General features: G+C 46.7%; 1 long non-coding RNA gene across 1 annotated transcript in view; it reads left to right on the forward strand.

Annotated features, from left to right (window-relative positions):
- Window positions 1-841: 841 nt before the first annotated feature.
- LOC120758080 (uncharacterized) overlaps window positions 842-23,899 on the forward strand; it is a 50,921-nt gene continuing 27,863 nt past the window's right edge. Inside the window, exons 1-2 of the long non-coding RNA XR_005702771.2 lie at window positions 842-874; window positions 16,904-16,990. This is a non-coding gene — a long non-coding RNA (uncharacterized LOC120758080). The remainder of the gene's footprint in view (window positions 875-16,903; window positions 16,991-23,899) is intronic.

The raw sequence follows: 23,899 nt of genomic DNA on the forward strand, positions 1-23,899 counted from the left end.
CTTTCTACTCCTGGCCTTTTGGTTATTTATTCCTTTCTTCATTCTCTTTGACTCATGGAGGAGCTGTGTGCTCTGCACCCAAGGCCTCCTCTTCAGATCTCCCTCTGTCTGCTGTAAAACCTCACAAAACATTCAGGTGACGACTGTGTGATCCCACAGGTGCTTGTTCTCCAAGCTCAGGGGTTTGGCTTTCTCAGGGCGTTATTGCAGAGCTCTCTGGGGTCACAGCAGCCTTTCCCCAGGCAGGGGGAATGCCCGAGGCACAGAGAGCTTTTGGAGCTAAGTTGCTCTAAATAACCAACTTCTAAACATAAATATTTTCCTCCTGATCCTTTAAAGGGTTTGCAGTGGGGATTTCACCTTTACGTAGTTTCAAATCCTTGCAGCATTTTAAAATAACAACGGGAGCTTCCAATTTAGGAACTTTATGGAAAATATAAAGCTAATCTTTGCATTTCGATAAGAGGGACTGTGTATTGGTGTATTCCTGGCTGTGCCCAGCAATAAACCTAAAGTCTTAGTTCAAACAATGCTGATTTAAACAAAACAAAACAAAACAAAAACCAAGAAAAAAGCTGTCCAGTCTTCCTGAAATGGGCTTGTGAGTTTTCAGTCATAAAGGCAAATAAAAGTATGAAGTGAAAAACAATTCCTCAGTGAGAAACTGAGGGCTGGCAGCAACCCCGGCCGTGGGGAGGTGGGTGGGACGGTCACCGCTCACACCTGCTGTGTGTCAGGGGGAGATTGGTGTCAGCTGGGAGCAATTAAAAAAAAAAATAAAAAATCCCCACTCCAGGGGGATAAAAAGAGGTTTGGGGGGAGGCTGAGCCCTTTGCAGGTGTGAGGGGTGGTGGAGTTTGCTGTTTCTCTGCAGGTAAGGGTTTTCTTTGTAGGTGTGAGCTCTGTTTTAAGCAGAAGTGGGGTGATGTGGTGCTGGGTGTCTGGGGCACTGGCACAGCGCACTAAGGGAAGGTGAGGGTTTTGGGAGGTGGTAGGGCTTTTTGTGAAAATGCCTCATACTTTCAGGGCATGGAGTCACATACTTTCTGACAGAGGGGGGGTTTTAGCCCAGGCCTTGCTGTGCCCCGTGGGTGATGGAGGGGCTGTGGAATGAAGAGTGTGTGTGAGGTGTGCTCCCCTCTGAAGGGAAGGGGGCAAAGAGCCCAGCCCTGGAGTTATTCCAGTGAATTTGAGCTGAGTAACTCTGGGCTGACCAGAGGCTGCTCTGCCTTGTTTTGAGAAGGCTAAAAAGAGCATTTCTTCAACTCCTGCTGAGCAGTGGCTGCTTGGACTTCAGCCACCATCTTTTAGGAAACTGCAGTAGTTTATGGAGAGCTTTGATGAGGTCTTGTCAATGAGCAAAATGGACAAAATTTCACCTTCCCACAGGAGTACCTCTTTTTTCAAAGACACTGGCAAACAGTTTTGTAGTGGTTTCTCAGGGCTCTTGTGTTCCCATTGGGCTGCACAGGAAAATAAAGAAGTATTTGGTGACCTCTTTGGGGAGGTGAAGCGCCCACACAAAATATGAACTGTGTGACTGACGTGGAGCACCAGCAGTTTGGTGTTGTGGAGGTGAGTTATGGAGTACAGGCAGCTGGACAGGTGGAGCCCCTTCCAGGCTGTCTGAGGGAGCTGTGCTCTCCAGGGGAGCAGAGTGAGGAAGAGGGGGGCTCTCAGGAACAGCCGCATTTCCAGGAGGAACGAGTCCCCCAGCCATCAGGTGTGGTGGTGAGTGAGGACCCCCTCTTGCTTTTCTGGCTGGGGCAAGTAGGGAATTGATTCTGAGTTTTTCTGTGGTATGGGGCTGTTAGGTCTAGCTTTGGATTCTTTTTAGTGTTAGTTTGACTCTGGTCAGCTCCCACCCCGCAGGAATAAATGGCCAGGTTTGCACTTTTCAACCAAGCCACGGAAAAAGCTCACCTGGGGCTGAAGCAGCTCCAGCCTGTGTGTGTGCACCTGAAGACACGCTGGATTTGCTCTGTGAGCTGTGGAAGGGTTCTGGGTGGGAGTGCTGAGTTCCTTTTCACGGGGGGAACGACAGAGCCTGAGCAGAGTCACCCCGCCTCCCACGGCTCAGATGGTTTCCCTGTGCTGCAGCGGGATCCATCCCCATTTCAGCATTTCGCTGTTGGCTCTGCTGCGCTGGGTGTGTGGAGCTGCCCCCCGGGATGGGGCAGTGTCCCTGGGGATGGGATTTGCACCTGTGCACGTCAGCTGCAGCTCTGCTCCAAACACAGCTGGGCTGCATTTGTGCTGCAGCAGCGTCTGCCTGGGGCAGAGGGGTCAGCAAACCCATCTCGTCCCGGCAGGGTGGATGGGCTCTCCCCTCTGCCAGCCAGCTCGGGCTGAGCAGGGCGCGGCAGGTGTTCGGAGCGAGCTCCTGCGGCTCATGGACAAGCTCAGAGAGGTCAGCCCCGGGATCTCCGATCAGGCAAAACCCCCACTTACAGGCAGACTTAAACCCCCACTTACAGGCAGACTTAAACCCCCACTTACAGGCAGACTTAAACCCCCACTTACAGGCAGACTTAAACCCCCACTTACAGGCAGACTTAAACCCCCACTTACAGGCAGACTTAAACCCCCACTTACAGGCAGACTTGACAGCAGAGTAGAATTAAGCCTGACGATAAAAGTGGCTTTGAAAACTTTTCCTTCCTCGTGAGTTTCTTTAATGGGAGTTCCAAACCTCGGCACAACTCGAGGCTTGTGATTTCTTCCGTAAGTCAGAGAGAGCATGAATGTTTCCTACAACTGCATTTGAAAGAGAGGAGTAATTTTATGCTGGGGTCTGATGCTTTGGGAGTATTTATGTGCTGGGGATCTTGTCAGTGGTGGCTGCACAGCCTCCCTTAGGCTGGATGTTAAAAACACCACCCCGGGGTGGTGGGTGCACTCTGGACACCCTTGTGCACTTCTGCTGCTTTTTAAGCTCGTGGGAAGAATGGACAGATTTTTATCTCTTTATTTATTTTAAATCGGCGTTGTTTAAACTAAGACAATCTTTGTAGAAGTGCAACAAGAAAATGGTAATGCAGGAGAAAGGTAAAACAGAGGAAAGGAGGGACTGGAGGTGGGTGAGGAAAGAATCTGTGGCAGAGTGAAAATCCAGACTTTTTACTTGTGGGTATGGAAAAAGCCTCCTGCAGCTCCAAGCATGGAATTCTGTTTAACATTACCCTGTCCTTAGCCATCAGCTGGCTGTTCAAAGCATCTCATGTGTCTGTGTGGTGTTTGCTAATCTAAATCTACTGCAAATGGATGGAGGAGCTGGTTAACTTCTTGTGTGAAAGGTTATTCTGTAGCTGAAATTGCTTTAGGTGGCTCAGCTGTATTTTGTCAATAAAATGTGCCATCAGCGGAGCGATTGGCAGTAAAGTTGCTCCTGTGAGCTTGTAAATGGGAAGCACGTTTGAAGGGCAGCAAGAGAGGGTTTGGAAGATGTAGTTGGCAATTGCATCCTCACAAAGTCTGCTGCCTTTCAGCTAGAATCCCAGGCTGTTTAATTGCAGTGGGCTGATCGCATTTACAGCCTGGACGTGGTTATTCCATCTCTCCTGGCGGCTGTGGGGTGAGCTGTGTGACGTGTAGGAGCTCAGAGAAGGACAGAAAGGAGTGCTGCATCCATCAGGGGCTGTGCTGGGAACACTCCCTGTAGCATCCCTGCAGAGCACAGGGGCTGTGGGGTGAGCTGTGATGTGCAGGGGCTCAGAGAAGGACAGAAAGGAGTGCATCCATCAGTGGCTGTGCTGGGAATGCTCCCTGTGGCATCTCTGTAGGGCACAGGGGCTGTGAGGTGAGCTGTGTGATGCGCAGGGGCTCAGAGAAGGACAGAAAGGAGTGCATCCCTCAGTGGCTGTGCTGGGAACGCTCCCTGTGGCATCTCTGTAGGGCACAGGGGCTGTGGGGTGAGCTGTGATGTGCAGGGGCTCAGAGAAGGGCAGAAAGGAGTGCTGCATCCCTCAGTGGCTGTGCTGGGAACACTCCCTGTGGCATCTCTGTAGGGCACAGGGGCTGTGGGGTGAGCTGTGTGACGTGTAGGAGCTCAGAGAAGGACAGAAAGGAGTGCTGCATCCCTCAGTGGCTGTGCTGGGAACACGCCCTGTAGCATCCCTGTAGTGCACAGGGGCTGTGGGGTGCTCGTGGCATCGAGGCACGAGAGATGGGAGCACCGACCTCCTCACACGCTTCCCAAAGATCAGGTGTGGATTTCTGTCTCCAGCATGACCACCTGCACCAGGCTGTTCATCAGTGCAGCTCCTCCTCCTGAAATAACAATTATTCCTGATAAAAATGCTGGAGGCTGGAGCCTTCTACTTTTTCAGTCATTTTAAGAGCGAGGAATGATTGCCTTGACAATGAGACACTGGGAATCAGATGTTCTTCTTGGTTCTGATGCAGGCTTTCTATGTGACCTGGGATGAACTAATTTGTATTTTTATTTGCCAATTCCTGCTCGTTCTGTTTATTTAGGCTGCATTGACTGGCACCTGCAGGCTTTTGCTGCCCACTGTGGTTAAGGCAATGAGGCCTGAGCTTCATTAGGGTTTTCAGGTGCTGTGAGCTTGAACAGCGTTTCAGCAGACCTTGTTTGCAAAGGGCTTTGCCCAAATGTAATTAGGGAGCCACGAGCTCTGGTGTGTGCGGAGGGAAAGATCAAAATGTGGTGCCTGGAAGCTTCCAGCTGATGTGATCAGAGTGTCTGCTGCAGTCCATGGGGGCAGCAAGGGTACCCTGCCTGTGTTTGGAGTCTGGCCCTTGAAACCCTTCTCTAATTCTTTGTCAGTGTTTAGGAAATGGTGCCATGAGTTGATAAATATGAAATGTGCTCTAGCTGGGCTGTGTGAAAGCCTCCAGTGAGTCAGTGCAGCACCACGAGTGTGTCTTGCACAAGGAAATTCAGGGTCACCCTTGGACACCATTTCAGCTGTTCTGCAGGGGGTTTGTGGGCTCCCACCCCACAGGCTTGGTCTGCACAAACACAAGTGGGATTTTGGAGCTTGTTGCCATTTCAGGGCAAGTTGAGAAGCGAGCTGAGCTGCCACTCGGGGCACAGGGCTAGATCCTGTGTTCTGTGGGAATACAGATTTGTTGTGACTGGTTCTGTGAATCACATCTCCCTGCTGGAATACAGCGGTGGGAGAGGGCTGCCTTTGACAAAAATGGAGATATTTGTCTGTGGGTGGAGAGGCTGTTCCACCTCTGGCTTGATCTGTTCTTCCTGCTTCTCTCTGCGAGCAGCAGCAGTTTGGGTACTCAGGGACAGAAGATTTGTTGATTTGGCCTTTTTTACAGCCTCAGCTCTTTATTGAGGAGCCCTGAACGATGGAGATGCTCTGGGATGTGTCATCCCAGCAAGGTGGTTGTGCTCAGTTTGGCATTTTGGAGAGTGCTGTCCTGCCTGATGATAAAAGGACAGGGCTGTGGAGCAGCTGTGTTACCTCACTGCAGGGAGGGGAGCGAGGCTGGGCTTGTGAAAACTGCTGGGGGATCCAGTGTCTGTTTAATACCAAGCAACCTAAAACAAAAATGGTGTGTATCCAGGCTAGGAAAGTGACTCAAGAAATATGGAAATACTAGAACAAATCCTGAGTTTCCACACACTTCAGGAAATAAAAAAGTTTGTTCTTTGCAGGTTATATATATATATATTTGTCATACAAGCACTTCATGATTTTTCTTGCTACAGCTGAGTGTAGGCTTCGGGAGCGATAGAATTCATAAATCCAGTTTGTATTCATGAAGCACCTAGCAGCCTCAGCCAGGGATCAGGGCTCGTCTCAAATGAGATATTGTGCAGTTTCCAAAAGAACAAGTGAGGAGTGAAAAGCCCCTCTGCCACACTCTGCATTTTATCAGTCTCCTACAGCTGAGGAACCGAGGGCACGTGCTCAGTGGAGGCTTAAATCAAATGTGGGTGATGTTATGTAGGAATATCAGCTGAAAAAACGAGTTTGGTGTCAGCAGTTTTGACCAAGGTGGGATGGCTTTCAGCTTTTGCACAGAACTGAAGCTGGTTTGGTGCTCTGGTGGCTGCTTGGGAAGGAGAAGGGGCTCTGGAAGGTGGAAAGAGCTTTGATGGGGTATTTACTCACCCCCAGGGCAAGATGCCTCAGGAGCATTGAGAGGAGTGGGAAAGCTCTCCCAAAAATCCCCAGGATATCACAAGGGTGCTGATAAAATAGAAGAATTGCCATGTTAGCTGTAGGTTATCTGCTGGGAGAGTGTCTAGGGAGCCAAACATCGGATTAGGCTGATTCTGGTGGTTTTACCTCCTGGTTTTATGGTGTTTTGTCTCATTAGATAAAATAAAACTGGAATTTATGAAGAAGACCCAGAGTCTGGGGTTTTGAGCCTCCTGGGTGAAGGTCCTTGCAGCTCACAGCCAGTGAAAAATGACCCTTGCAGAGGCCACAAGAGCAGAGTCCCTTGGTATTGGGGCAGTATATCCTGGTTTTGATTAGTTAGTGACTGTTCCAGGCTGGGCTGTGTCCAGGATAATTTTCTGTGCCTGGCTCACCCCTGACCTGGCCAAGGAGCAGAGCTGGGTGAGGATGAGGAGGGAGCACAGAGCCTTTGCTGGAGCTCTGTCTGAGGGACAAAATGTGGAATTGGATCCAGGTCTCTGATGCTCTGGAACATCCTGACCAGTGCATTGGGTGTTCTTTGTGTTTTCCTCAGCCAGAAGATCCAAGGCAGGACGAGATTCCTTGAGATCCAGAAAGGCTTTTTTCAGCCAGCAATGCAGGCAGGGCTTGGTGGTTTCCTTTTGCCCCGGGGAAAGACTTAGAAATATGAAATTTGATATTGTGGTGCTCAGGAATTTTTTTTTCTGTTGCTCTCCTAATTATAAAACCTGGATAAATGTATATTTTGGTATAAATATCACTAACGTTGGCAGTAATTGAAGGTGAACCTGGCAAATGTATCTATCAAGGCATTTCACAAAGTAATCATTTATGAACATAGCTCTATTAATTTGTTTAGTCAGATGCAGAGAGGCAATAAAAGTGATTGACTAAAAACAATTAAAACAGTAAAAGTAAATTGTTGTGTGCATTAAAACCTGCTGAGCCTGTCAGATGAAAATTGTAGGTTTGGATGTGAAAATTAAAGCTATTGATTTTTAGCTGGTGTGCATGCAGCTACGGAGTCCTAATTTGTTCTAGGTTCCTTAGCTAAAAGTTGCTGAGACAAGAATAAAGATAATCCTAAAACTCATTCCCAAAAAGGCACAAGCCTTCAAAAAGACCTATGTGATAAATATTTGTCTTGTCTTGGGGAAATGGGAAGGTTTTTGGGAAGACTCAGCTGTCAGTATCTTGAGACTGCAGAACTGAATATAAATATTTACCAATAATGGTAACTTATTGTACCTCAAAGGAGGTGAGGAACGAGACAGGAGAGAAAACACAGCAGTGGCACAGACCAGACTTAGAGGGCTTCTTGCTTAATTTATGTGGGTGACTTTATTGTCATTTTATTTTTGTGCCCAACAGTAAATCTTGCAATCGGTGAAGTGTTATTTTTTTAAGTATTCAATTAGAAGTGTAGCACGAGGAGAGGGCTGTATCCAGCCAGGTGTTGAGGGATGGTGGCTGGGAATGGGGCTGCAGCCTGTGCCCAGGATCTCAGCCTCTCCACGGGGGCTGTGGCAGGAGCCCTCCGAGCCAGGGCTCTGAATGGGTGTGAAAGGCGTTGGCTTGGCAGTGCAGAGCAAGAGCTCACTGCGTTATCTCCTCTTACAGTTTCTGTCTGTCCCTTTATCTATCATCCCTCTGGACTGTGCAATGTGTTATTTGATGGTTAACTGCTCGATCAATAGACAGAGGGTTTTTAAAGTCATTCTGAAGTGGGTTTTCCAACAGCCCTGTTCTTTCCTCTTTAGGAAGCAGGCTGAGAATTTCTGTGACCTGCAAACACTGAATCTATCCAGACTAAAGCCAGAGACGGGGCAAGTTTGACTTTTTCTGCGTGCTTGAGCAGCCCAGGGTTCCCAGGCAGTGTTTGTGTCAGTAGGGGACTTTTCAAATGAAAAATTCAGATGCTGGGGCTGATTCATCTGAGCACTTGGGCACACCACGGGTTCCTGTGAGCCTGTTCCCCCAGGTGAACCCTTTGGAGTGTGTCCTTGCAGAAGACAACACGGTGGAGCTTCCAAGTAGCTGGAGTGTCTCTTTGAGCTTGGCAAAGCACCCAGTTCTGGCAGCACGGCGGGGATGGTGTCACCGAAATGCCACCGAGGGAGGGGTGAAATCCGATTCTGGGGCAGCTCTCTGGTGGTTTTGGGGCAGCAGCTCCATCACCCTCGTGATGTGACACTGGGTGGGTTCAGAATGTGGTGGCTTGAGGCAGGCACAGCTGCTGCCCCGTGCAGGGACAGGGTCCCACAGGGACACTGTGGTTGTTAGGGTGGTCATGACACACACGGTGACACTGTAAAAGTTCAGAAAGCTCTTTATTATGGCCGCATGCTGGCTTTTACAAACCTCCAGGGCAACTTCTAATTGGCCAATAGCTTTCTTGTTGATTTTTCTATGGGTTAGTAAAAGGTATTTTACTTGTCCCTCGAATCTATCTATTCTCAGGTGGTTTCCATCTTTTCTTTACTGATTCTCACAGGACAAATCCTTGGTTGTTACAGGTGCTTTTGGTTTTCACCCTCAGAATAGTGGTGTCAAAGGAAATTCTCATTCTCAAAACAGCTTCATGTGGGAGTTTACAGATTACTTGTGAGTTGCACTTAGGAGCAATGACAGTCCAGCTTTTCACTCTGCTCCTCCAGGGTCCCACAGGGGCAGGGAAATTGTCACAGGGGTGTCTCTTCTGGGCTCTGCTTCAGCAAAGCTCAGGAGCATCCCCTGAGATGCTTTTCTGAATCAAATTCCAGCAAGGAAATTTGTCAGAAGGGTTTTATCTCTACCCCTGCGCCTGCCAGGGCGATCTTAATCCTTCCAGAAACTTCTGGGGAAAGTGTGTTTTCCTCACACAGCTCGAAGGAAGGTTGGTAGTGTATTTCAGTTGAAGACTGAGTTAAACCATACTAGACTTTTTTTCCTACCTCTGGCTTTTAGATTGATGCTGTTTTCCAGGAAAATAACAAGAAACTTTTATTAAAAGCAGCATTAAATCTTTGTGTCGTGTTGATGCAGCAGCCTGTGTCATTGCATGTTTATAAAGGTGTTGCCTTATGCATCCATATCATCTGTCAGGACCTCTACCCCTGGAGAATTTTCATCTGAAGCAGAGGCTGTGAGGAGGAAGAGGAGCAAGGACAGAGAATTAAGCTAAAGCTGTTTTCTGGCAGAGCATGTTCCCTTTAAGTTTTTGGTAATGGAAGTGATGACTGGAGGATGCAGTGTTCAGATGCAAAGGGGAAGCAAGCAGTCTCCCCACCAGCTGTGTGGGTCTTCAGTGCTCCTCCAACAACTCACAGCTCACTCCTAAAGCAGTTTTACCTCATCTCCCATTAAATAATGAAATGCACTGCTCAGGCAGTGAGCCTGGTAGACAATGAGGATGAATGTGTGGCCACAGATGGACAATAGCTTTCCCCAGAAAAAAAAAAAACCAAAGTGAGACACTTAAATTTTATGGCCTTACATATGTAGTCGTCGTCCTGACTGTGCATTTTCATATAAATAATAATTTATTCGCACCGGTTTTATTTCCGCTGGCCCTAAAATTCAATGTGTTTTATGTCAGGCATTATCACGGGAGGAAAGCGTTCCCCTGAGGGCAGGAACTTAGTGAATTTTCACATGAGCACCACGGCAGCTTTTCCTCCCTTGTGGGGACTGCAGCATTCAGCGACCCCAACCCTGGTGGGAGCTGCAGTGGGGCACCTTTAGGGCGAGCAGTTGGAGCGGTTGGATTGGTGCTGCCACTGGCAGCGCCAGGCTGAGCATCTGGGGGGAGGAAAGTGTGATTTTTCAACTCTGGTTTAAGAACAAGAACGCTCCTTTTCCTGCTGAGGAGGAGGTGACTCGGTCAGGATGGGCACTCTGAAGTGGAGGGTGGTTTTAAAAAGGGGTCAGAGCTCAGCTGCCTGCTTGCAGGGGGAGAAGGGATGTGCTGGGTGGAGCTCTTGTCGCGGTTTCTGGTCAGTGCCCCAGCCCAGGGTGGAAAAAGGATAATGGCTGTGAGGCAAAGGGCTCTGTGAACCTCTGAGGCTCTTCCAAAGGGGAATGTCCCCACTGAGGAATGCAGCAGGTAGGGATAACACCGATTTTTCCCTGAATGGCTTGCTGGAGGCTAGAGAAGTTGCACCTCCTGTGGGATATTTGGTTTATTCTGACTCTTGTCCATGTGAACCATGGGCTGTCCTTTAGGAAGCACACAATTTAGAATTAATACTAATTTCCATGCTGGCTGGATCTCCACATCTTTGGAACATTGATTCTAGCATGAATTCAGATTGGTACTGAAAGCTTGGCTCACCTCCGGAGAGGATGAGGTGCTGAGGGAACAAATTTTGTGATTCTGAGCATTGTAGGAATTCCTGTCTGGAATTGTGACTTCTCCTGGTATTGAAGCTGAGATACAGTTAGAGCTGCTCACAGTCCTGAGTCCCCTTCCTATCCAGAAAACTGTTCAGTTCCCAGTGTGTACCCTCCCTCCAGATTTAGCCTTTTTATTTTGGTGAGATGAACAAAAACTTTTTGTAGAAGTGATTCCATCATTATGACTCTTACTGCACCACAGTGCTTTAAAATGTCAACTTGAAATACTGCTTAGCAATTGTATTTTCAGTCAGAATTGAGTAACCTGTTACTTTAGGTATTGCAGAAACTAAGTTTTAGTTCTTTTTTTTTTTTCTCCCAAATGTAATGACAATACAAAATTCGACTTTGTTACAGAACATTAATATGTAACTTTCCATGCAGTTTTAAATGCAAGCTGTATTTAATATATATGCAAATGACCTTTTTAATAGAAGTAAAATTTCACATAAATTGATAATTAGCAATTCAGCTTCTGCTGTGTAACGTGCATTATGACATTAAAGTGCTAAACAGATCTGATTTTTAAAAAAATTCGATGTGAACCATGACTTTAGGCAGCACGTGATGAAGCAGTGCAATGAAGAAATGGTAAATCCTAAACATATAGGCTTAGTCTTCCTAAAAAAGCTTTTGATGATCATTAGAGAAGGTCCTAAAAGCTAAGTTTTGTATATGGTCCCCCCAGAAGTTTTCTGGTTGGTCTCTAAGTCTTTTGGGACTTGTGGAAGGGTTTTAGATGTGATTACCAGTAAATCTAACATGAGAGCAGAATGCCATTTTCACTTGTGTCAGCGTGCCCCTGTGGCACCTGTGTTCATCAGGCTGCAGGTGAGGATAACAAAAAAGGAATCCAAAAGCTGCCAAAGTAACTTTTAACCAAAATCTGCTCAGGAGATGTTCTTTCCTCCACCATCTCTCAGCCTGGAGGGTCCCAGGCTGTTTGCACTCCTCAGGTGGAAATTGTGGGTTAACTGTGGCACTAACTGAGGGCTTGGGGGATGTTTTTAAGGTCCAAGCCCAGCTCTGTGGAAGGGTAAAGCCCTGCCCAGCAGTGGCTCAGTCAGTGCTCCCTCCACTGCCAAAAGCTGACTTCTTCCAAAAAAAAAAAAGCATCTGGTTTTCTCAGCATTGCTCCCTCAGATATCAAAGGGGGAAATAAAACAGCAATGTTGCTGTGGAGCTGCCTCCCCCAGTGCCAGAGCTCTCTGTCCCACCCTACTCCGCTCAGATCCAGAGGATGAAGCTGCTCCTCAGTTGGGACATTAATCACAAAGAAGCACAAAGCTGCTTTGCTGAGTGCTGTGCTCTGTGTCGTTGTCTTTGGAACATCTTTTTTTGGTCATCTTGACACTCTGTGGAGAAGCTTTCTGCACATCTGCCTCCTTTTGGAGAGAGAACTCCCATCTTCCAGGAAAAATGAGACCGCTCCATCGAGCTGAATTGAGGGGCTTGGTGGAAACCTTGCTTAATCATAGTTTTGGGCATCATTTCAAACAAAATATAAATCAGGCCAGATCTGCTTGAGCTAAAGCTCCGATCTGCCAAGAAGATTTGCAGACTCGAGAAAATGCAGTCCAATTTTTACATCTTACACTGAAACCCAAACTTGCTACAATTTGATCACCTTTACAGAAACTCTGCACAGCTCCAGCGTGACACCTTTTTTTCAAACACTTCATTTAAATTTTATGCCACGAGAAGATGTGAACTCCCACTTTCTCCAGCTATGCAAAGGAGAAAAAAAAAAAAAAAGAGACTGTGGCTGTTGTGTTTGGAAGTGTGTGTGCACTTTTACAGGAGGGGTTTGCAGAGGAACAGAACTTGTTTCACTGCGTGGCTGGGGGAAGAAAAGACTTGTGAAGTGTTCCAGTCCTGATTTAACATGTGCTGCAGTGGGTAACTGCAGCACTGCCAAGAGAGGAAATAGAACAAGATGTGATGTAGGGCAGGACAGCACTTCCAGAAATGAAGAGCTGCTCCTTCTGGAGGTTGCTGGTGGGCTGTGGTTCTCCTCTGGAGCTAGAAGTACTGAAATGAAATTCGTGTTCTGTGTGAGGTGCTGAGCAGTGCTGCTACGGAGAATGGAGATGCAGAATAAATCCAGAGTTGAATGTGAGTGTTCCTGTGGACTTCCCAAACTCTGGGGTTTCACCTGGCCTCTCTGAGGAGCCTGTGGTGAATCCTGACGGTCCTCTGAAGGGCTGGAGGACGTGCTGTGGCAGAGATGTTTGTCCTTCTGGGGTTTAAGGTCCTGGTTGGCAGTTTGGACACAGCTATGCCACCTTTCAGTGGTTCTCCCTGGCTGTGGTGGATTTAATAAAGTTTATTTAATGCAGGCACTTAATCCCCATCCTGCTTTCCTGCCTTACTCTAACTTGCTGAGGGGTTTGCTTGACCATTTTACAAGAAAAGATCAAATATGGAAAGAGAGTCATTGTCAAACAGCCCCTCTCTGGTTTTGGCTAGCTAATTATTTTACTTCTTCCTTCACTCTTTAGCAAATGCTGGGAAAATAATTATTTTACAGACTTAATTTTTTTCCCAGTTCTAAGAATGCTTGAGATTAGCCAATAGTGGTTTGTTCTTCAAACTAGGCTGTGTGTTATAAATGAGCCCTTATTTTTAAATATTTTTGCAGCAATAAGTTGGGGGTGGAAAAAGCGCCTTTGTCTGCCTAATGATGTTGGCTTTATGGCTCCATAGAACATCAGTGCCTTAATTACTACAAATGGATAATAAACACTTCCCTGGATATGAGAATGGGAGAGACACAGTGTGACTGTCATTAGGAACAATTGGATTTTCTCGTGATAAGTTGGTAAAAAATGTAAATACTACAAATAACTGCCTGAGGGCTTGTTTAGATAACGGTGCCAGAAACCAGGCAGCAAAACTGGGGTTTACAGAAGTTGCTTCCTCTGTTGGAGCTGAATACAGAACAAGCTGAGTGCACATTCTCACATGAGCTGCAATGATTTTCAGCTCCTTTGTGACCATTTTGCATTAAGATGTCTGGTGAGTCGTTTCCTCGAATTACTGAATGACCTGAATATTGGTAAAGGAGTGGTTAGGATCCTTTCTTAGGTGGTGTTTTTTGGGTTTTTTTGGCAGAACCGTCCCAGGGCTGTTAAAATCACTGCATTGCCCATGGATCCTCTATCAATATATCTGGGGAATTTCCACCTTGCTGGAGTCCCTGGGAACAGGATGAGAGGAGGGAGCAGGGCAGAGCTGGTGGCCTGTTGTAGTCCAGGGCATTCCTTTGGCTGCCATGGAGGGTCTAGGACCCTGGCACAGAGCCCAGAGGGACACTGGCTTTGACCCCAGTCCATGGGAAAGGCTTCCTGCACTGCAGGAAGGATTGCAAGCCACAGGAGTGTGAAAGATTGGAGTTTAGCTTATCACAGGGTGAGAAAACAGTAGGTTTGGGTTTTTAGTATGGAAGTGGATGGGAGCAAGGTGGAGGATTTTGGGTTGTTGTCTCCTGCTTCTTCTTTCTTCTTCCCTCACTCCATTTTCTGCAGTGATGGTGGCACAGAGTAGTTTCAAGAGATTGGGTCAAAGTAGGGATGACCTTTTTAGTATAAGTGATAGGTATTGGCAAATAATGATAAATAAAGAACACATAACAGTTAGTATAAAAGACAGAGACAGCCCAGTGCGGGGAGAGTCAACAGATGCCCAAGCAGCTGCACAGACCTCAGTTGGGCCCTGAAAGAATTGTAAGATAAGAAACAATAAACAAAGCGTGCAACCTTGACAATCAGAACCTGAAGACTCCGTCTCTTTGTTGTGTCTGGCTCAGGGCTTTGCAGAAGGCAAAAAGACTCTAAAACCACCCGAATGTCAAAGTGGCCAAAATCCTGGCTGTGGTTTGGGGAGTGTTGATGGGAGCACTGGACAAAGCTGGTCCTGGTGTCCAAGGGATGTTTTGTAGGGAGCTGCCACGCCACGAATTGAGGAGGAGGGAGCACAAGATAAATTAGCTGTGCCATCCTTTATAGGGGAGCTTTTATGATGTATTCTTCCCTGCCCCGGACTCCCATCATAGCCACTCCTTAAAATGGAGGCTGGTGAATGATGGCTTGGGCAGGCAATAAATACATAATGCAATGCCACCTTTGAACCTTGTAGCTTGTGTGTGGGTCAAAGATTATATGGGTTGTAATCGTGATTTATGCCTCCAGTCTCTTGATATTTTTTAGACCATCTTTGCTTGTCTGCTGGCATGACTTTAATTATTTAATTATTCTCTTTTAGGAGGCCACCCTGATCCTCCTGATACTGCTATGAAGCATGCTTTTTATTTTTCTGAATGTGAGATAGCTCAAACTTTGTGTTCACGTACAAAAACTTGCGTTGGTTAAGACAAGTGCATTCAGAAAAGTGTCAAAGAGTGCATCAATACAAGTGTCCACATTCAAGTTTAACAATTTGTTAAAAAGAGAACTTGATTTATTGCTAGTACCAGGCTCAGCAGTTGTCTGTCTCTGAGCAAATAATGTAAACTTCCTAATTGTTGCAGAACAGTAATTACACAAAGGCATCTCGACAGCTTCTGTTTTAATTAATCTCTCAGTGGTTGATTTGAAATTTTTTAACTGATGAGGGATGGCTTGATCTCAAAGCTTCCAAGATTAATGTTGTTTGATGTTAAAAGAGCATCAATCAACCCTTAAGCAGAATTTGCCAAAATAATGTGATTGGGATGTTTTCACTCCTCTCCTGATCCTGTTGCTGTGCTCGAGGTCTGGGCTCACCTGGCTTGTGCTGAAGGGCTTCCTGAGGACAGGAATAATTGACATTCAGTTCCACTCTGTTCTGGAATTTGCTCCCAGCCCTGCAGAGAAGAGGCGTTCACACCGAGCTCCCTCTCCCTTTTCAGGCTGAGCTGCTGGATCTGGTGATGTGTGAGCAGAAGAGCAGCTCCCACCTTCCATTCGGCCACTTGATGGACTGTGCTCCTCCCCTGGCCATTCCCTTTGCTCTGTTTGGAGTTACCTGCTCTGTGGAGCAGTGGCTGCTCTTGGCTCACCTAATTCCTTGTAGGGACCCCTCAGTGTGCCGCTTTCACTCTGTCCCTCTTCTTTCACTCTGTCCCTCTTGCTTGGCAGACTCATTTTGTGCTCCCTGAGGATGCTGGAGGTCATTTTCTCCTGGAAGATGTTGGCTTTATGGTATCTGTGCTCACACAGTGATGGAGCAGAAGGAATCACTGCATTCCTTCCCCAGTGGCACGCTCTGGGTGCTTTGTCACCTGAGGGGAATGACTGATGTGGTCCCTTCCCTCCTTTCCAGGCTGAGCCCCTCGGCGTGTGCCTTTCCACGAGGGTGATTGTGGTGTGCTGCTGGACCCCTCGGGAGGGGTTTCCGTCCCTCGGGAGGGTTTCCGTGGTCCTTGGCAGTCTGTAGGCTGGAGGAGGACGCTGGCTGTGGGAGGGATGCTGCGGTGTGTGCATCCTGAGTGCTCCAGGGGCTGCTGGCACTGCCGCAGCCACGCCGGGAGGATGTCTGCACATCGTGACTTATTAAAGAAAATATGGGTACTGATCTAGTATCGATACCCAACTGAGATGGACAAAAACTCTCTAACAGTTTAAAGTTAGAAAGCGTATGTTTATTACGACACCAGGCAGCGTGAGGGATAGCTCCCAAATTCGCACCGCAATTTACAGCTGATTACAGAGCCCTTTTATTTACAAAAGCATTGAATACCCAAAACACAAATGCATATTCATAACTCTGGTACATCCCATTCCCCGCTTTGTATGGTAATTCGCTAAAAGGCAATTAAGCATGTGTAGTTTGTCCTTTGAAATGGGTCGGTGCTCCTTTTCATGGGGAGGGCTCCCCAAAATGAGGAAGTAAAGAAGTCTTCCTCGTTCTGACCTGTCTACCTTTTCAATGTAAATGTGATAAATGAACCCTTGGTAGGACTCCCACTTCATGTATTCATGACCGTTCAATGAGTTTCTGGGCAGAGGAGGCCAACAATTGTCTTATGTTCCTAAAAGCTATTTATCAGTTTCTATAGTCTTCATTATAAACACAGCTAACCAAACAACGTTAACAAGTAATCAGTTATTCTAATACGGAAGAGTGATCCCAAACCAAATTTCTTAGTTAATTACTAACTTTTTAATTCCAGCAAAGCCTACCTATCTACTTTAGTGAATTTCAGCAAAGCTTATCTCTAACTAAAATCTTAACCCCTCCAAAAATCCTTAATTCTCTGAAGTTTATGTCTCAATTACGCCATCCGTGCCAACTCCCCATTTAACCTGCTGCCCCTGGAACACGCCACCAAAACGCTGCCAAGCCGAGCTGCTCTCTGCAATCAGTGACATTTTAATCTGCTATCAGCTATGCTAATGTATTTTCGCTTTGTGTTTCAGTTCTAATGATCTGGATAATCCCATTAACCGTCCGGGAGCCCGAGCACGGCCCATCAGGAGAAAACCTCAGCGCTGCAGCACTCAGACGTAAGTGGAACTGAGCATAGGCAGTTAACAATCAAGTGTAATTGCAAGGAATGGCGCTTGGAATAGATGGCTGCACTCCAGCCCCAGGGCATTGCGGCAGATGCAACATAAGGTTTAATAAACTAGGTCCCCGTTGCCACTATTACTACATAAGAGTAATAATAGCAGTGAGAGTGAAAACATCCATCAAAAGCTGACAAATCTGACACGGATTATACATATGCACGCGCACAGACCAAAGATGCCGTTTAAATCTGATGGAGCCGCTAATAAAGAACCGTTAGTGGTCTTAATGAAACATCATTTTGCGCTTATTGCTCCCCTCACGTGAGGTTATTTTTGTGGAAACAATTATCTGAGTGTTGGAGAAAGGTGGTTGTAATTACAAAGGTAAAGAGCAATATGTTGCCTGATAAATCATGGATACAACAACTCCGTTGAGGGAGCACCTTGTGGTTAAAGCCTAAAGTCAGAACCAGGAGCGTGGTGAATATGCACACTCATTTTTAGCACAGAGCCCGTGCATCTCTCGTGTATTCCACCAGGAAACCCTGCGAGACAAATGACTCTTATTTCGGTTTGTGGGTGGCCTCGTTGCAGATGTGCTTTCTTAAGAACCCAAAAAAGAACATGTGTGAGATCATAATGAATTTGCGTGTGGGTTGGTTTCTTTTTTTAAACAAAGAATGTCCCAAAAGAAGCAGCAAGGAGGGGACATTCCTTTGAGCTGGTGGTGCCATGAGTTTCCCACCCAGGGGCTGATGTCCTCATTGGGGCTGGCAGTGGGACCTGCAGGAGCCAGCTCTGACATGGTTCAGGCAGGTGACAGCTTTGGCAGTACCTGATGGGCCGGGTCATCCTTCCTCCCCTCTGGAATGAAGTGTTCTGGGATCCACTGGTGAAAACCAGCGTGGGTGTGAGTGGGCTGGGGGGTCACTGTTCAAATAACTCAATTGTTATGGCAAGACTCGGTGCCAGCGTCCTATTTAAATAAGAGCAAGCTGCGTGTGTCACAACTGAACTTAAAAGGGTGTAAATAAAAGCAAGGTCTGTGGTTCAGCTGTGTGCACTCAGCCCTTTTCCTTCTGTTCACTCTTCACTTGCCCCGCACACCCATCTTTGGAGTTCAGCCTCCAGATCGGTGCTTCTGCCCTGAATTTCGAGCTGTAAGGTGAAATGCAAGCCCTGTGAGCTGCTCACGGGCTGTGTGCCCTGCCCAGGGCTGGAAGCAGATTCCTGCAGCTGGAGATTCCCCCTGGCCTGGCAGGGAAGCAGCCCTGGGGTGCGCAGCCTGTTCTCTCTGGCTGGCCCCTGTGTGTCAGACACGTCCCTGCTGACTGGGACAGCAGCTGCCCCCGGTGCTCCGGGGCTGTGCAGGGAGGGAGGGATTCCCTCCCCCCAGGCAGAGCCTCACATCCCACCAGAAATCCTCTTTTCCTTGGTTTGTGTTCGGTTCAGTGATTCTTCTCAGACTCAGGCGTGGTGGGCAGTCACGCCCACGTGCTGAGGGATTTCCTCTCCTGTGATCCATGGGCTCAGAGCAGTCCTGGACATTTCCTGCTGATGGCACTGGGACATCCAAGGAACCTGGGAACCGGTGTGCTCGTGCCTCATCAGTCAGTGGAAGCTGAGCTCCTGATTTGTACAGCTGAGCTTTCTTTGGAGCCTGTTATTGGAAAAAAAAAAAAAAAACCCACACTTTTTTTCAAGCAAACCTCCTCTTTGCATTCAAATCCAAGTGCTAACAATTGTGTGAACCTGTTGCAGGTGCTGAAAGGTGGCACCTGCTCCAGGGGGTTAATACCAGCACTAAAAGAAAACGTAGCCATGAGGCTTGCTTTTAATATGGCCTCAGAGACTGGGTTTGCTCCTCTGGAGATGAATGCTAATGAGAAAGCTGCTCAATGAACCTCCACTTTTCTGCTGCAGAAAACCTGTGACCATTGGAGCATTCAGGTTTTTGGCTTTCCAAATTCATGCCTGGCAGAATGTCAGTGCTGTGGATCCCTGTGGGGAGAGTTGGGCAGGGATAGAGACACTCCCAACTCTAGTTTTTTGGATACAACTGTTCACACTTACAAGGCTCCTGTCCTGGGAGCATTTGGAAGTCTTGGGTTTGTCTTTGAGTCTTGTTTTGTGCTGAAGGAAAGATGTGGAAATGTTTATTAATTGTTATTCCTGTTGCAAAAAAAAAATTATGGCAGTGCCTGAGTTATCCGAAGGTGCTTCCCAATTCAGGAAGGTGATGTATAGGCCACAGCAGAGATCACATTTGTTGAAGTTAACATTCTGTAAGTGTGTTTTTTGTGTATCTCATTAGACTTATTGGTGGCCAGTGACCAATAAAAACACTGCTGGATTTTGCTGGCTTTTTTTCCCCAAATGTGTGATATATTCACATTTTCCAAAGAGGGAGGGGCTTGTTTGCATGGTTGTGCTGCAAGAGCTGATATATTAAACATTTTCCCAAAGGATATCAGTGGTCTTTAATTAACTTTTTTTTCCCACAGGCCTATAATACAGCATTATACAATATTTGGTCAGTACCTTGCTCTCCTGCTCCTGGGTAAGGACTTATTGGCTCTCACCTCCTTGGGGAGCATTATGAGTGCAGACAGGAAGAATGCATCAAATGAAAAGTTAATTGTGTTGAAGCTGTGGCTGAGAGGGAAACAGGGTTGAGACTCCTCTTTTCTTGTGCCTCTACAGTAAGAAAAGCTAAATATACATTTTCTTAGGCCACTAACCCGGGAAAGCAGGGCAAAATATATAAAACATGCAGGCAGCCACAGGGAACTTCCTCCTTCAGCCTGAGAGCTGGTGGCAGGATGGTGGAGGTGAGAACACGGCAGCATTCGTGGGGAAATCATTCCTGAGGAAGGATAAAATCCTGTCTGCCTCCCACAGGCTGCTCTGACCGGTGCTGTCATCAGGATTCCACGAAGGCAACAGCCAGGGCTGGAGCAGAGGAGCTCATCCCCTCCCAGACCCCTCATAAATCATGGCAGAATTTGATGCCAGGCCGTGGCAGGGTCGTGCCCAAGCCCTGCTGGCAGGGGTTTCTTTAGGGGGCACATCTGAGATGGGGTTGTTGGCACTGGAGCAGCTCGAGGCTTCCTCCTGCAAAAATCTGCTGTGTGCAAGGACATCAGCTCCCAGGGGGGTGATAACAGGAGCAATAGCAGCTGTTTCAGAGCAGGATTCCCAATATCCTCCTCGCTGGAGATGTCCCTATTGCTTGGAAGACGTTTTCATTGGAAAAGCTCCAACTGTCAGCAGCAATTTACCCGGCCAGGGGCTGTTATTTTCTGCTCTAATCTGGTTAATGGAGCTTTGTGGAAGCAGCTCCTCAGATGTTTGCTTGATCACTGCTCCCAGCGAGACAGTTCTAGATTTTCTTTCTTTTTTTTTGGGTGTGTAAGGTTTTTGTATGAGCTAAGATTTGGTGGAAATTGCTGTGTCAAAAAGGTGGCTCTGCCTTAGTTCTGCAACAAAGCACTTGTATCTTACCTAGCTCTGGAATTTCAGTTTTAATCCAGATTTCTTTGAGGCTTGACTGCAGTTTATTCAAAAATTCATAAACCAGGGGGTTGTCTTGCCTGTGACTGTAGCAAAAGCTGGTTGTGTTAGTTTAGAATCCATCACAAACTCTGCCTGGTCCTGTTTCAGGTTTGAACAGTAGAGGCCAGCTCCGGAGAAGGAGTTTTTGTTAAATTCTGGTGGATGGGACACAGGAGGAAATGAGGGAGCACAGACAAAAATACAACCATGATGGTTCTCTTGGAATTTGATTTGGATGTTTTCAGCCTTTGGGAGTGCACAGACCAACATTCATTGAGCGAGAGCAGCTCAGGACCCAACACCGAGCATGTGTGTTCTTGTAAATCAAAATTAACTGGTGTGCTGGGATCTGAAGCGCCAACTGCACATGGCAAGTGACAACACCACTGTGACTTTATTGCTTGGATGCTTGGAACCTCTAGAGATCTTAATTAAGGTTTCATTGCGCTGCTCGTGCACTTAATTAAAAAGCTCAGCTCAGTCTAGTGTCCTGATTCTGTAAATACCTGCATGCTCTTACCTTTATAATGAGTGATTTTGCTGGAAATAATCATAAAATTGATAACATTTCAATCTAACAATGAACCAAGCAGGTTGAGTGCTTGTATACACCCCAAGGTTGTTGCTGTCGGGCCAACACTGATGATAATGCTTTAGGGAAGGTGGGATATTAGTAAATACGTGCTCAGTTGTCACAGCACAGTCAGAGGAGCTGCTCCACGTTCACATCCAGGCGCAGCAATCACTTTGGATTTTCCCCTCAACGTGATGTGACAGACTGGGACTGACACTGGCTAACAGGGAAAGTGATCCCTGCCCAGGAATCGTGGTTGGCAGCCCAGGGAAATAAAAGTGGTTTTCTGAGAGAAGCCTGGTGGAAGAACCTTAAAATAATAAAAAAGGGTGGGGGAAAGGAATATTTTAGCTTTTAATAGAAAGGAATTCCTACATGCATCAGGCTTTATTTTAAGAATATGTAGATCAAGTACTAAAATGCATTAATTCCTCTTTCCTCCAGCACACTGCTTTTATTCAGATTTCAGGCTCACAGATGCTGCTGTGCCTGACTTCAGCTGTGTTATGTCCATAATACCAAAACAAGATGATTGGATTGAGGCTGTTTGTACAGAACACATTTAAATTAATTTAGAAGTGGTGGTTTTCACTGAGATGGACAAAGCTAATAGTTTTCTTGGATGTTTGTTGCGTGATGGGCTTTTCTCTGCTGTTGGGAATTAGGCAAAAATTCCATTTTGAACAATTTCTTTGCATGCTGTCTTTCCCTGTAGCCTAAACAAAACCATAAATTTGCTCCTAATCCTGGTGACAACTCGTTATAACAAATATCTCCTGATCTCAGACACCATTACCTGTGATTAAAACACCTGGCAGCGGTCTGATGAGCAGCTGTAAAGGGGTGTGTTTGACTGTCTTCTCAACCTTTCCTTCTTCTGACAGGACACTTAGATCAAATTCAGTGTCAGAGGAGCTTAAATATGCAGATTCAGGTAGGATGAAACAAAGATGAGCTCAGCTTGCATTCATTTATGGAGAGAGCTTGGAAGACATCATAGGAATCTTTATTTGAAGTTTGAACAGGATTTTTTTTTTTTCCTCATGTAGACAAAGGTGTTGCCTTGGAGATGAGCTCCAAGCATGGATGATGGGGGAATAATTCTCCACCTTGGTTCGTGACGATCTAACTCAGGGTGCTGATGATGCAGGGAGATGCAGGATGAGTTCTGGATGTATGTGGTCAGTAGTAACCAGACCTGTCCTTCTGCCAGCTGGGTGTTGTGAGTGCTGAAGGAGCTCCTCCTGAAGGGGCTTTAGGTGGAATCTCACCTCACTGCCCCAGGCTGTGTAGAGAGCATTCAGCAGTAGCAGAGCCAGGCCATCATTTGGTTTAGCAGCGTGTCAGAGATGTGTCTGTGAAGTAAAAAATCACACAAAGCTTGCGTGTGTGCTTTAAAAAAGCGTCACCTGTTTCTTTCTTTGCCCTGGTGTCACTGGCAGGGTGGAGGCACAGAGCAGGATTTTGGCTGCACTCACCCCAGCCTGAAGCAGGCTCTTTGTTATGGAATCTTTGCCAAATTCCACTGGCACCTTTGCTCCAGCTCTTCACTGGGACAAATCCACCTGTCAGCAAGGCAGGCTTGTGGGTCAGCCTTTAGCCTTTTGCAGAGGTGGCCAGCCTGAAAACCCCAATTATTCAGGATGTTCTTTCTCTCCTTGGGAGCTGTGCGGGGTAACACCCAGTCTTGGCAGAAGGGTTCGATGCCCGGTGCCAGTCCCGTCCTGATCCATCACAAGGTGAGGGTTCATCCTGTGGAACAAAGGGCTCCTGAAGTCTCCTGCTGCCCCTGTGCCTGTCTGAGCTGAGTGTGCCTCTGGGGCCGGCAGGGACAGAGCTGCAGCCTGTCCCATCTGTCACTGCTGCTCCAGCAGTGGCACATCTCAAACAACAAAGGCTCCACCTGGTTTGACCGGTTCAGGACTCGTCAGGACTGAGCCCTATAGATAGGACCCACCTCAAAGCTGCAGTAGAATCTATCAAAATAGAGAGAATCTGTGCTCTGCTAGGAGCCTTTGAGTACTGAACTTGCTTAAATCCTATTTTGAAGGCAGCAGGACCCATATCAGAGCATAAAGGAGTTTGTATGTGAGTCTATATATGGATTTCCCCAAGATCTTGAATCTTGAGGAGAATTTAAAGCCTCTGAATCTTTCATTATCTCAGCTCTGGTAAAATATGAAGGCTTTTTGTGCTGTGGCACAATGGTATTTTATTCTAATTTATTTTTCAATAGGCCCCAAGAAGCAGAGGAATTACTTTCAAGCAGTCTGATTTATAGTCTAATATTTATATTGGACTGATTCACAAGTAATTAGGTATCTGTGCTTGTATTGAATTTCCTTTTAAAGAGCAATAACTTAAGTCTATAGAAAATGCAGTGGGACTCCACCCATTCCAAAGTCTGAAAGTGTGTTTTTTTTTCAAAGTAAACGATAGATGACACTTACTTCCTTGCATGTAAAACAGTGGAAAAGCCTCTTTTTGCATGCAGGACGCAGGTTCACTGTTTCAGTGTCCAGCAGCCACATCCCACTGCACTATTAATGGGATTATCACCAGCTGGATGATTTGGTGGCTCTTTGAGATGTGGAACTCTCTGGAAAAAGTGAGCTTGGAGTTTCTTAAATCTTGTCCCGGGATTTTTTTTTCCCCCCCTGGGAGTTATAAAATTCACACATCTCTCTCTTGTGACTTCTTGTGCATCTGTGAAATGTGAGATTTTTAAACCCCACATTGCTGTGGTGCTGGAAGAGTTTGGTCTTTAAATGAAA

Source organism: Hirundo rustica, chromosome 12 (assembly GCF_015227805.2).
Source record: "Hirundo rustica isolate bHirRus1 chromosome 12, bHirRus1.pri.v3, whole genome shotgun sequence".
Lineage (NCBI taxonomy): Eukaryota > Metazoa > Chordata > Aves > Passeriformes > Hirundinidae > Hirundo > Hirundo rustica.